Below are 15180 nucleotides of genomic sequence, written 5' to 3' on the forward strand. Positions count from 1 at the left end.
TTCACCTTCTCCTGGATTCCGCATCTCTCGCTTACGCCTCACTTCTTGTCTTGATCTCATATCCAAGGTCACCAAAAAACCATCCACTCATGCCACATCTGCTTCCTCAACTCCCCAGCACTCCACAATCCACTCCAAACTGGCTTTCCCCTAGCAATCCGCTGAAACTGCTCTTGTCAAGGTCGATGATAACCACCTCAGTTTTGCCAAATGCAATGACCACTTTCTGTCCACATTTTATTCCATCTCCTGGCAGCTTTAATCGATGTTATTCACCCCTTTCTTCTCAAACCTCTTTTGATACCTGATATGTAAATACTGGAGTGTCCCAGGACCCATTTTCCTTCTTTCTCCATATACTTTCCTTAGAAAAGCCTAGCCATTTTCGTCGTTGTAAATGTCACATATATGCTGATAACTCCTAGATGTAAATTTCCAACACAAACCACTCCTTGAACTCCGGGCTTGTATATCTGCCTAACTGACATATCTTTTCCACACATCCACAACCTTGAAGAATCTTCTTTTTTCTTCGTCCATCCATCTCATTAAATGGTACCACTATCACCCCCGTGGCCGAAACCGAAAACGTAGATGTTACGCTTGCTTCTTTGCTTTCTCTGTAACATCCAAATGCTTATCAAATTTTCTGTCATTTCTGTTTACGAAAAGCATTTCAGATCCATAGACTTCTGCCTGTCTTTCCTCCACATTATCCCAAGGCTCCATCCTGTCTCTCCTGGACCACTACAATGGCCACCTCTTCTCTTTCTTTCACCAAATCTCTTTCCTCATTGAATAGCCAGGGACATGCTTTAATTACATAAAAAATAGGAAGTTAGTCTTCTGCTTTAAATGATCCGGTGGCTTGCCTTCACACTTAAAGCAAAGCTCAGCACCTTCCACACCTACAGACTACACAGTCTGGCCCTCACTGACTTGCCCAATGCTACCTTTTGCCCTGACATCTGCTCTGAGGTCTCCTGCTCTGAGACCACAAAGAAAGTATTGGACCCCAGAATAAATACAGGGAATCCACCTGGCAACGGTGAACTCTTCTGTTATTCCCCTTCATAAACCTTGCTCATTTTCATCGTAGGACTTACAAGTTACGATTTTAAACGGAACATTTGTTTACATCCTTGTTGTGATCCCCCCTCGCTAATTTGTAAGGTCCATGACTTTGGGATTTATGTTTGTTTCAGTCGCTAATATGTACCAGTGAACAGACAGTTGATACTTCATAGATAACCTTTGAATGCATGAATGTGCTGGGCAATAGTGATCAGATATGGATGCAGACAAATGACATATTTGATGTGCAAAGAATCGACAGAGTGTGCTTCGGGTAAACCTCAAAAGACACTTCAAGCGAATTTGAAGTCCTATGTGACACACACCATTGCAAACCGTCTAATATATTAAAAGTATGAACACTTGTTACTGATGGCTTAGTATACTCATCACCACTGTCGTGTTGTGAATGCCAACACAGTCATTGGTAGTTTATTGAGCATATTAACCAAATTCTAAGAAGCGCGCTAGATACAAAGTTGAAAAAAAAAAGAGGGATAACACATTCTTTGTCCCAGGTATGTTTCTGGGAGAGAAAGCCAAGGCGCGTTGAACGACAAACAAGTAAAATGCAGATAAAGCTCTGGGATTTGGACTTTTATTTTTTTAAAAAAAATTTTTTTTTCAACGTTTTTTATTTATTTTTGGGACAGAGAGAGACAGAGCATGAACGGGGGAGGTGCAGAGAGAGGGAGACACAGAATCGGAAACAGGCTCCAGGCTCCGAGCCATCAGCCCAGAGCCCGACGCGGGGCTCGAACTCACGGACCGCGAGATCGTGACCTGGCTGAAGTCGGACGCTTAACCGACTGCGCCACCCAGGCGCCCCTGGGATTTGGACTTTTAATCAGGTCCCCTTTGATGAAATAAAAATTAGGACAAGTGGTCCTAGGTACTTTTACATGCAAATATTATCATCCTGTACTAAAAGCAGCACTTTAAAACCAGAAAACAGAAATACAAGTCAGACTCTCTTGTCTCAAGGAATTCATATCCTGGAGAAATTAACTCCAGCATTCTTATTATATTAATCTACACTCCAAATAGAGGATGTATTTCTGTTTTTATCCATAACATTGCCGCCAGATTAATAAGAATATTCAAGATGTTAATGGATTGATTTCAGCATAATTGTAACTGTATTAATTCAGTGCAATTACTTCTCAGTAAAATTTAAATGAAGCTAAATGGAAGAAATTAGAAATATTTGAAATCTCTCGTCAGAAGCCTGGAGGCATTGTAACCTTGTCTGTTCTCATCTCAGAGAATCTGTAGTCAAGCTCTGGGAAGGTGGTAAGGACCTTGTTTGTAAATTGAAGAGTTTCAAACCCTAACAGCACTTTAGAATTTGGATTTAGCAAAATAATCCAGAAGGAATAATAGCAATAATAATAATAATAATAATAGTAATAATAATAATGTACTTGAGCTGCCCACAGGGACAAATGTGCCCAATCACTCAACACGTCGTTTAGTGCTGTATTACAAACAGATGCCCACAAGAAAATACTCAGATGTAGGGAAGCTAATATGGGAGTAGTTGAAGTTATAGGGAAATTATGAAAAAGCTTTCAAAATGTAACATCTTGAGAGAAACTCTTACTTTTGAGGGATCCATGTTCTGTGGTAAAAACGTCCCGGGCCCAGACGTAAAGGATCAGCTGTGCCATTCATTAGTGGGTCACCTTGGGACAGGTGCCTTTGTGTCTTGCTTCATTTTGTAATGATTCTCGCTCTTCTAACTTTGCGGTGCAATCGGGAAGCTCAGACGGTTTGGGAATCGCTATGTCAACAATGAAAAACTTTACAAATGCAACTCAGGGGAATGACTGGAAAAGCACTTCCGAACTGTAATCAGATCAGTAGGAGGAGTCTGGCAGCAGAACTTCCCCAGGACCACGTCCAGTTTAGAAAGACTGGCTCAAAAATACCCCAGTAGTCTCAAGTCTTGTAAAATATACTTGTTCCATTTCTTTCGGCTACTTAATGAAGAAGTTGACTCAACTCTTTTGTTGTGCATCCACCAAGCAAGGCACTGTGAAAGGCTCCCTGAGGGCTGGTAAAATACAGGCTATTGACATTTCGTGTTCTAAGGGAGCTCCGAATGAAACTGGAGAGGAAGGGAGTTAGAGTAAAATGTAAATGTTTGCATCGTGGTACATGCTTTTCACACTCTATATCCCACATAAGCCTTAAAATAAATTAGGGAAAATTTTCCTTCCATTTAATAGATGCAAATGAAGTCCGCAGAGGCTAAGGAAATGCCCAAGATTAGGGTTCTTGAAATTTAGATTAAAAAAAAAATCAGTAGGGGCGCCTGGGTGGCTCAGTCAGTTAAGCATCCAACTTCGGGTCAGGTCATGATCTCGTGGTCTGTGAGTTCGAGCCCCCACATCGGGCTCTGTGCTGACAGCTCAGAGCCTGGAGCCTGCTTCAGATTCTGTGTCTCCCTGTCTCTCTCCCCCTCCTCTGCTCACGCTCTGTCTGTCTGTCTCTCTCTCTCTCTCTCAAAAACAAATAAACATTTTTTAAAAATCAGTGATTTTTTTTTAAGTCACATACTTTCTACTATACTCTGTACTTCTGAGTTAAAAAAGAAGAGTTATATAAACAAAAATACTTGGAAAATAGATATTAACTGTCAAATTAGTGGCATGATCTGAATCTCTCACACCCCCTCCAGGCTTTTGCGTGGCCGCTTTCCAGGATTCTGCCCAAGCATCCCATTTTCAGACAGACTTTTCTGCCCACCCTATCTAATGACAGATCCACTCACATTCACTGATTGACGTGTTCCGTTACATAATGCTCATCTTTCTCCTCAATTGTCATTTTTATTTCTTAAGGAGGTAATACAACACGACAGAAGCGCAGAGTACAGATCGGTGCTGGCCGACAGAAACCTAATCCACATCGCATGCAATTTTAAATCTCCCAGTGCCCACATATAAATAAATACGGAATTAATTTTAACAATCTATTTTATTTAACCAATTACATACAAAATATTCTCAACACATAACCAATACTCTCCCATAAACAAGAAGACATTTTACATTTTTTTAGCACCGTTTTGGAAACTTGGGGTACCTTTACACTTACAGCACGTATGGTTTGGACTACCCACATGTCAAGTGCTGCAGGGCCACATGTGGCCCGTGGTTTCCACATTGGACACTGTGGCTTAGAGTTGGGCTTTCTGGGTTTTGTGCCGGCTTTGACACTCTTTAGCTGTTTCACCTAGAAATTCAACTCCACTAGGAACGTTCTTATCTGCTCTCTGCATCCTCTTTGACCCCAACACCTCGGACAGATATTGACATGCAATAGAAATGACCAGTTTCAGCAAACGCTCATGCTTAACGCGCTGGAACAGGTAAGCGTAAGCGTTGAGCCTGATCCTGGAATCATAAGGTGGATTCAGACGTGCATAGAGGAGTGTGAACACACATCTAGGAGGCCCAAGAGGCATGGGCAAGATTAACGACAAACAGTCGGATTCCTATTTAGAGAACAATACACAGAGTTCTCTCTCTTTTTTTTAAAATTTTTTTTCCATGTCTATTTATTTTTTGAGAGAGAGACGGAGTGTGAGTCGGGGAGGAGCAGAGAGTGAGGGAGACACAGAATCCGAAGCAGGCTCCAGGCTCCGAGCTGTCGGCGCAGAGCCCGACGTGGGGCTCGAACCCACGGACCGTGAGATCGTGACCTGAGCTGAAGTCGGACACTTAACCGACTGAGCCACCCAGGAGCCCCTACAGAGAGTTCTCTTTTGCATGAGGAGATGCGGAAGCAGAATGCAGAGCAGAATGTTTATAATTGACACAGACAATTCTGCCGAGGGATTGTGATTCTGAATCAGATGGAACTGAGTCTGAATCCCACTTCTATCTGGGTGATCTTGGTGGGCAACCTGTTCACTCTATCTGTGCCTGAGTTTCCTCACAGGCAAAGTGGAGAATGCCAATCCTTAATTCTTTTTGAAGGATTAAATTAAATACAAAAATCATGAGACCTAGAGTTATGTCAGAAATGTTCATCAGTGCTGCTGATCTAATTGCCACTGTTGTTATGTTATTAATGTTTCTATATAGATGGGGAGGTGATTCGAAGCCTTGAATGCCAAGCTACAAAATCTTGGCTATAGCCTCAATAGTCCCATTGCTATCAGTGCTCATCAGCCCCTATTGCCCCACCATGCCAATTAAACCTTTCAATAATTGTTCATCGCCTATAGGCTGAAGTCCAAACCCCTTACCAATGCCCCTAAGACTCTCCACATCTTGGGCCTCGCCAGCATCATTTTCCATAACTCTACACGTTACAGTCTAGCCATTCTGAATCATTTAGAATCTTCTGAATAGCCCATTCTATTTCATGCGACCCTGTCTCTTTTTTTAATGTTTATTTATTTTTGAGAGAAAGAGAGACAGAGCACGAGTGGCTGAGAAGCAGAGAGAGAGGGAGACACAGAATCCGAAGCAGGCTCCAGGCTCTGAGCCGTCAGCACAGAGCCTGATGCGGGGCTGGAACCCACAAACCATGAGATCGAAGTCGGACGCTTACCCGACCGACTGAGCACCCGGCCGCCCCACCTGCCACTCCGTCTTTGAACATACCATTCCTCTGCTCTTGTCCTTCGCCTGTCTGCCTGGAAAACTCCTCCATGCACTCCAAAACCCATCCCACATTTCCTATCCCGAGGAAGGTGGAGATACTGGGCCGCATCAACATTTTTGTAACGCAATTTCTTATTTACATGTCAATTTCCTTCATGAGATTGCCATATATTGGAAGGAAAGAGCCGCGTTTTATTTGTGTGTCTGTCCCCCGTGTTCAGCACCAACTAGATGCTCAGTAGGTACTTGTTAAATGAATGGATGTTTACGCTATGGGCGATGGGAAACTCTCAAAGACTTGAGCTACTGAGGATAGCTCAGTATGTGAATGTCTGGACTACTACATTTCAGTTCCTCTTTTGCGTAAGTCTTAAACTGATTGTCTGGGAACCCCACCCTCTCTGAAACGACTGCTGTCAGTGCCTCACATGGGAGAAAAAGACGAAAACCCCAAACCAGCTTTCCCCGTATTCGTCTTCCTCAGCAATGCTGTAACTGCTCCTGGCTTATAAGGTGGGATTCCCTAATTGTGTTTAAATCTCCTATCTACTGCTGGCCATAGATGTGCTAACAAATGAAGGTTTTGGGGGTGGGGGGGGGGGGAGGAGAAAGTTTTGCCTCTTATAGCGGGGAAATAGTTCGAGGCTATGTTTTAATTAAAATGAATATCTGCGCTATCTTAATGTTATTGCCAGTTAAGTGTAGCAGAGTGATTTAGGAGTTCTATAACACAATTATACTCTGGTAATGAAGCTCTGCAGAATTATCCTCAGAATTTAGAATGCAGAAGGGAGCAGTAGGTCTCATTTGTAACCATGTTACGGCCTTTATTGTTACAGTATTTTCTGTTTTCTTCAAAGATTAACTCAATCGTATTTAAGTCTCTGGCTACATTACAGAAAGGGAGAAAATGGCAATGGGAACTGCTTTACTGTCTCTGAAACCCGTCTTAATGTTCCACTGCGAGGACAAAAAAGCAGGGAAATTTCACCACAGTGTCAACCTTCTTATTGTTCTCTCTCTAGCCCTCCCGCCGGAGCTCCCCTAGGGCTGGTCTGTGCATTTCCTGGCTGATTCTCACTTGGGCTGCTGTAGGATGGGGACAGAGTCTGGAAAGCGAGCCAGGGATGACTGCATTCTAGGAAGCGGGAAAGCGGGCACACGAGTCTGTGCGGTCCTTGGTTGTGAATCCCCCCAGGACGTTGGAAGCTGGACACGGGCTGCGCTGGCTCCCACGGAGTATTAACAGTGGTCAAAAGTATAAATTCTGGGGACAAATCCAGAATCCATCATGCGTTATCCGTGGCGCCCGGGGTAAGCCATTCAAGCTTGCCGGGTCTCAGTTGACCAATCTGTAACATGGGGCAAGAGTCAAAACTACCTTGCCGAATTTTTGTGAGGATCAACGTCTAAAGAGAGGTTATGCCTGTGACTTAGAACAGTGACTGGCACATGGGATGTGCTCCACAAGTAATAGGTGGCTTAATCACTACAAAAATACTCCCTCCTGAGCGACTAATTTGGAGCTCTGTGTCTCCCACGTGGCATCATCCGAAGATTGGCAGAAACCAAATCATACATGTGTATCTTCCCTAAAACTTACCCTGGTTGGAAGGCTCAAAAGCAAACTCTGATTCAATTTAAGCAAAATTTAACACCTCTTGTGCAGAAGACCTGACGCTAAGCGTTTCAAGTCATAAAGGCGTGCAGCACATATCTATCTCCAAGGAGGATGTGTCTTCAAGGGTCTATCTTCAAGGATCTCACAGCACAGTGGGGGAAGACAGGCACGCAGACAAAGGCGTTCTAAAGGAAGGGACACATTGAGGGGGTGCCTGTGTGGCTCAGTCAGTAGGGCGTCCAACTTCGGGGCTCAGGTCATGATCTCGTGGTTTGTGAGTTCGAGCCCCACGTCGGGCTCTGTGCTGACAGCTCAGAGCCCGGAACCTGCGTCGGATTCTGTGTCTCCCTCTCTCTCCGCCCCTCCCCAACTCATGCTGTCTCTCTCAAAAATAAATAAACATTAAAAAAATGTTAGAAAAAAAAAGAGAAAGGAACATGGGGAATAGTAACGCAAGGTAAGGAATCTTGTACGTCCATTAGGGAAGATTTTAATGATGGAGTGACATTTGAATGGGATGTTGGGGGACAAATGAGATTTTCATAGGCAGCAAATATTGGGAAGGGACTCCAGCTTGAGCGATAAGCTGGACCGAGTTCAGATCTAGCAAAGTACAGGGAATGATTAGAGAATGGGAGAAATCTATTGCTATGGCAGTATAACCTGGTGTGTGTCTTCGGGAAGGGGCTGTAACAGGGGTGATTTTACAGAGGTCAAAGTCAAATCATTTTCATTCATGAAAGGCAGGCGCAGGAGTTTTAACCTAACACTGTAGGAAGCTGAGTGTTTCTGAGGAAGGCCAGCCCATTATCTAACGTTTTTTTAAGCTTATTTATTTTGAGAGAGAGGGAGCGAGGGAGAGAGTACAAGCAGGGGAGGAGCAGAAAGAGAAAGAGACAGAGAGAGAGAGAGAGAGAAAGAGAGACAATCCCAAGCAGGCTCCACGTTGTCAGCTTGGAGCCCGACACAGGGCTTGATGATAACAACTGTGAGATCATTAAGCTGAAATCAAGAGTCAGTCAGATGCTTAACCAACAGAGCCACCAAGGTGCCCCAAGCTGACGTCTTTTTTTTTTTTTAATTTTTAATGTTTATTTATTTTTGAGAGAGAGAGATAGACAGAGTGTGAGCAGGGGAGGGGCAGAGAGAGAGAGGGAGACACAATCCGAAGCAGGCTCTAGGCTCTGAGCTGTCAGCACAGAGCCCAATGCGGGGCTCGAACTCACAAATCTCAAGATCATGACCTAGGCCGAAGTCGGACGCTCAACCGACTGAGCCACCCAGGTGCCCCAGTCTGACATCTTATATACTTATATATACTTCTATACTATGACTTATGTTCAAGGATAAAGATGTTATAATCTTTTAATGCTGTCTTTACATTAACACATTCAACTTGGAGAAATGTGGCAACCTTACCTTCCTGTTGATCCCCAGAAAAAAAAAAATTTAACCTAAACTTTAAAGTGATTTGGGGCACCTGGGCCTGGGAAGCTCAGTTGGTTAATCCGACTTTGGCTCAAGTCATGATCTCACAGTTCATGGGTTCCAGCCCCACTATGGGCTCTGTGCTGACAGCTCAGAGCCTGGACCCTGCTTCAGACTCTGTGTCTCCCTCTGTCTCTGCTCCATTTACTCTCTGTCTCTCTGTCTCTCTGTCTCAAAAATAAGTAAACCTTAAAAAAATTAAAAAGAAATAAAGTGATGATACAATAGTTCCTTTTTCTTCTCCTCCAAAGCCCTGCTTCCTTCTTTACCTCCTCCATAACAGTAATTAATATTTATTTAATGTCTCCTGTATTCTAAGTGCCATACTTTTTATGTTTTAGCTCACAGTAACTCTCTGAGCTTTCTATTACTATGACACCCATTTTTCAGATGAGGAAATTGATGTTTATAAAGATTAAATGCCTGGCCTCCCATTAACTCAGGTAGTAATACTTGAGATCAAGTCTGCTTCTAAACTCCTGAAGCACAATTCTACCTTACGATGAACAGGGTCACGTCACGGATAGGTCATTAGCGTCTTGAAGATAGCATGCTGTGGCTTTGACACGAGAGCCAAGGGATAGAAGTTACATAGTCAGTGATACCAACTCATTATGTACCATTTTCCAAGTCACGTGACCTCCCCAGGTCCTCACTTTCTCCAGCAAAGCATGAAGCTCGCTCTAAAACTTTTCGTATTGATATTGATCTTGTCTGTTCTTCCATACCTGTTAACTTATTAGCTTTGATGCTCACGGCTATGCATGACAAGGGCATTGCCTCCTTGCACACATGATAGACCTCCGGTTTAGAAAAGAGACTCTCTCGGGTCCCTATAGCTAGTAAGTATCAGAGCCAAGACCTGGATGCACATTTTCTGCCAACTAGCTCAGTGCTTTCCCCGCTGCTCCAAATAGAAGCCCTTCCCAGACTGGAATTTTGCGCCGCACTTAACCGACCATCCCATGCTTGCAACCATTTAAGAAAACAAAAACAACAACTCTGAATCTTAAATTATCTCTTAAATGATTTTCTAAACCTTCGTTGACCCTTTTAAAATCAGCATATAGCAACATCCCTTCAAGTTATCTTTGCATAAGCAAAATAAAGGCTTTCTAATGAGTTCGTGTGGAAAGCTTTGCGTCGATGTGTATGCTCTGGGAGGAAGGATCGGAGCACGCTTCTCTCCGCACCGCCGAATGGACCACATTAATAGTAATGCCCCTAGATATTTGTATCACAAATCTCCCTGGTGTCCACCCTCCAGTCAGATGCTATTAAGCCAGGATTCCCTACTGATTTACAGTGATGTCAGAGGGTATATAGTCAAGACATAGTCAAATCCTTAGCTCTAAAAAGTCACCTAAAACACCCAGGGCGGTGGCGGGGTAGAGCAGCTTGGCCACAGAGCTATCAGCCCCAGCACATGTTAATTCTGTTCCTTGGATGGAGAAATGTAACGATTTGTCTGGAAATGTTTCCCTAGGCTCTGAAATGGACATGTAAATAATCGGTGCGTCGATGAAGGACAGTGAGCATCTACCCAGCTTACCAAGATCCCACCCCTTGTTTTCAGCCTGAAAATCACTTTGTTTACGGCAGTTTGAAGAATCTCATTTGTGTGTCTAAGTTGGCCAGGATGGGGTGTACTCTGTGTGGGTTACCTGAAACTTTCTCCTTTCCCTTGGAAGTGGTCCCCTCTGCCCGGCTAATATTATAGGAAATGACTGCGTATGGCCGAAGCTGACTGGACAAGTTAGGAATACCGCTGGGGAGACCCAACCCAGAGGGTGGGCTGTGCCACTCTGATTCTTTCTTCTGGAAATTTAGAATTGGGATACAGTCTGGGTCAACGAACTAAAAAACGGCAGGGTCCTGGCCACTTGGACTGCCATGTGCATCAAGGTCGTGATGAGTGTGGCTCATGAGGAAGAACTGACCGTGGAAGATGGGTGCCGGGAGAAGAGAATGAAGCAAACAGGCAGGAAGAAAAAGACCCAGGAAACCGTGTGGGCTTGATGCAAAAGAAGGGAAAATGTGTGTCGTTTAAGGTCAGAAAAACTAGGCACTACTAACATGCATGATATTTCATGATTTACAGAGAAATGGATGCCTAACTGGATGTCAAGACTCAATCCTTTATTTCCTTTATTTTTTAGTTTTTATTGTTTTAATTTTTAAAAATGTTATTTATTTATTTTATTTGAGGTGGGGGGGGGAAGAAGGGGAAAGGGCAGAAGGAAAGAGAGAGAGAGAGAATCTCAAGCAGGCTGCATGCCCAACGCAGAGCCTGACATGGGACTCGATCCCATGACCCTGGGATCACGATCTGAGTCAAAATCGCGTTGGCTGCTCAACTGACTGAGCCACCCAGGAGCCCCAATGCTTTATTTCTACACGATAAGCATTTGGGGCAACCGACTGCAACCAACCTGGTTTAGCTTTCCTGGTTATGCCCGCATGGTGTTTTCTGTTAATGGTAACAGAGAAGTCCGTGTTAACAACCGTGTCTAGGGTTTATTGAATATTTACTATTTTGAGTGGCCAAGCTTTTATGTGAAACAGTCCATTTATTTCCCCAGATCGCCCAGCGGGGTAGGTATTATGCCTGCTCCACTTTACAGAGAAGCAAACTGAGATTTGGAGTGGGTAAGTAAAGACTCACATGTGACACAGGCTTGGGGCGTGGGGCAACGAGGCGAAGTTGCCAGAGGCTGTGTTATTGATGCCTCTACCAAAGTCCTTGTGTCTGTAGAATGGCTTGGTGCCCTATGTCTGGGGGGAAGAAACATCGGACACAAGTGAGGTCTCCCCTCTGAAGTGACTGGCCCAAACTATGTCCCATAGGGATGCTTTTTGTTTAATACCGGAAACGGATTTAATAAAATTCTAAGGGGAAACATACATAGAGGGTTTACCGTAGAGAGAGAGGGAGGGAGAGGGAGAGAGGGAATTTGCAAGCTAGTTACCGTTCCAAGTGATCTTCAGCCACTTTCCAATAAGCCTGTGTTGCATGGTGGGTACGGGACTGCATTTTTCTGTCTGGAGGGCTGTGTTTGAAGGGCAGAACACGCATCCGTTCGTTGTAGGACTTGGGGGGAGTTACCCTGAACTCCCATAGCTTCGTTCATGGAGTGGAGGCAAAAGGTAACAGCAAAGATAGAAGAACAGCACAAACAAACCACTTGGTACATAATAAGTGCTTAATAGTGAACATCCTTACTGGTAGATACTTCGTAAGTGATGTTTATTGGGATGACTGAGGTCCACAGAACTGTACTCACATTTTTACTTTTTATTGAATATTTACATATGCCCTTATACTCCTTCTAATAAACCCTCATTTGAAAAAAAAAAGTTTACTTTTGAGAGAGAGATAGTGGGAAGGAGGGAGAGACAGAGAGAGAGGGAGGCCGAGGATCCAAGCGGGCTCTGCAATGACAGCACAGAGGCCAACGCGGGGCTCGAGCTCCTGAACTGTGAGATCGTGACCTGAGCCGAAGTCAGACGCTCAACTGACTGAGCCTCCCTAAACCCTCGTTTTAATAAACCACCCAAGTGCACCTCCAGCATATGCCCCTGACGGACCAGATCGGGAAAACACGCCCCAACATCCATACCCCCATTTCCATCTTGAAAACAAGAGCCCCATGCATCAGAAACCAAAAATTGCCACTTTATAGATGCAGACGCTGAGCTCAGAGAGGTCAAGTCACTCCTCAAAGGTGACAGAGCAGGAAACAGCCAAGAGGAGGACTTGAATCCAGCTGTGTCAGACCCATGACAGCCTAGCCAGCTTTGCTGAGGGAAAGACCGTGAAGTGGTGAGATGTTTCCATGCATGGAATGTGTGTCCAGAGGGGAGGGGAGTAGAGCCAGTGAGGCACAGAGAGCGAGTGTGCAGGAATGATGGGGCCACACTTCACTCCTGCCCTGAGACATTCTGAGATGTCATCATCAAGGCAACAGTTATCAGCACTCAGGAAATTTGTGAAAGACTAGGCAATGGGCCCCCAAAATTATTGGGGGACCTGTCTGGCCCATCCTTCTGGGTTAGATCTCCCTTGCCTTGTCTTTGAGCTCTTACCACTCTGTAACTTAAAGAAAACCCCATAATCATGCAAATGATTATTATCCCTAGAGATGCAAACTGTGTCCAGTGGAGATGAATTAATGATCGCCCTATGGGTATTAACCAGTTTTGCATCTATTTCGGCCTGCCTGGTTGCCTCTGTGTGTTCCTTAAATTCTCCTTTGAATGGGTTGTAACATCCTACCGGTTCCCTCATTAATGCAGGAGTTAAATAAAATATCTGGCATATGTTCCTTTCATATTTATACGAGAGTCATATTTTATCTCTTGCTAAAATTGCTCATAAATAGGACAGAGTTGCCCACTGCATTATATAGTAGACCTAATCAGGTACACGCAACTGTTTCAGAGGGAAGTCAAAGCTTTCCCTTGCTTAGCAGGTGCAACTGGACCGGAAACACCCCGTTCATTAGATGCAAGGGAATGGCAGATGGGAGCTAGGAGGCACAAGAAAGAAAGGCTTCCCTATCCATTTCCAGGGGCTGGTTACTGAGAAGCAAGTGCTACAGCTGCTTTGGTGGTGGCTGAACACCCCGAGGAGGTGCAGCGGGGAGGGGACAGGCAACGGGACCGGGAGTCTGGTGAACTGGGGCATTGGTCCAGCTCTGCCATTAACCAGCTGTGTGACCTTGGGCAAGTCACTTAACCCTGTGTTTCCCCATCTGCAAAATGAGATGCCAGAACTAAATTATCCCCAAAGCCCCTTCCAGCACTAACCGGCTCTGGCCCTGTGATTCTGAAGACACTAGGAGGTCACGGCTCAATGGCCCGGAGCAATTCTTAGCCTGGAAATTAGCAGGCTCGTGGTAGAAGCCAAGGACTCGATGGTCTGTGGAATCTGGAATGAACTTCTCTCCCTGGTAATCTTTTCTTCCATCAAGCCTATAATGGTCTCTGGCTGGGGAAAGAGTATTAGGTGGGAGACACTGAGCCATCTTGTAAAAGGATTTTAACTTCAAAACCAGGATTTTTCTGGGAGGTATCTTTGAATCATCTCAGCCTACTGTTGTAGGGGATACATTTTAATTGTTTCTAAAAGTGGCATTGAAAGCCACAGTTGAGAGAAAACTAATAGTTTTGAGAGGCTTTGCTACCCATGGTTTACTTTTAGGTCAAGTTACTTGAAATCCCCCTTTCTGAGTGTTTACCTAAAGTTTGGGTAACTGGTGAAGAGATGCTGAAGGATGAACCACCAGTTGGGGAGCTGGGTTAAATGACCTCTGATTTCCCACATGCCACGCCTACAGCCAATTATTATGACGGGAAGTCATTGTTCTTTGTAACCTCTCTTATTTTGCCTTTATTTCAAGGGGTTGCACCTCATACGCAGTGGGCATTGCGCGAGGGCTTAGGAGATCTTACTTGGGCAGTCGCTTCATCTGTCTAAGCCTCGTGTCTGCACCTTTAGAATGAGGGTACCGGCTTGGTACCGTTCAGGCCTTTTCCTTCCAAAGTGAGCGTCCCACTTTGCACCTACAGTGTGCCTGTGGTCTGACAGGAGAGCAGAAAACGGAATTTGAAAACAAGACTCGTGACCTCAAGGGGTTTACAATTTAATTTTCCAGGAAATTTTGGTCCATAGATTTCTGCCTATGAATTTTACTTTCTTTATTTTTTTTTCTTTTTTTTATTATGAAATTGATTGTCAACTTGGTTTCCATCCAACACCCAGTGCTCATCCCAACAGGTGCCCTCAATACCCATCACCCACCCACCCCTCCCTCCCACCCCCCATAAACCCTCAGTTTGTTCTCAGTTTTTAGGAGTCTCCTATGTTTTGGCTCCCTCCCTCTCTAACCATTTTTTTTCCTTCCCTTCCCCCCATGGTCTTCTGTTCTGCCTATGAAGTTTAAAGGTACAGTTTTGTATCATCTCGGAGCCTACTTCCAAATTCCTAGATGGCCCTGAAATTCTCCCCTCTCAATCCCAGGCAGGTATTTTTGAGCTATGCAATTGATACATCTCTCCAAATGTTTGTTTCCTCCACGTGACATTTGATTCTTCAAGGCTCAGAATTGCATTCTATTCCATTCTAGGAAGTTCACTGGGGTGAAACCTCGGACTTCTCAGAGTAGAGGCAGTGATGGAAGAATTTATAAAGGAACAAGAAATCCCTGGTCTCCTCTCAATCAGAAGCGATGCCATGATATCAGCGAGAGCATGACCTTATCGTCCGCTGTTGCAGAACCCAGAAGGTCTGGAGTCAGCCCGAACTGGGTCACCGTCCCTGCTGCCCACTCCCTAGCCAGGTGAACTCCGCCTTTTCTTAACTCTCTGGGCCTCAGT

The sequence above is a fragment of the Neofelis nebulosa genome, chromosome 12 (genome assembly GCF_028018385.1).
Source record: "Neofelis nebulosa isolate mNeoNeb1 chromosome 12, mNeoNeb1.pri, whole genome shotgun sequence".
NCBI classification, from domain to species: Eukaryota; Metazoa; Chordata; class Mammalia; order Carnivora; family Felidae; genus Neofelis; species Neofelis nebulosa.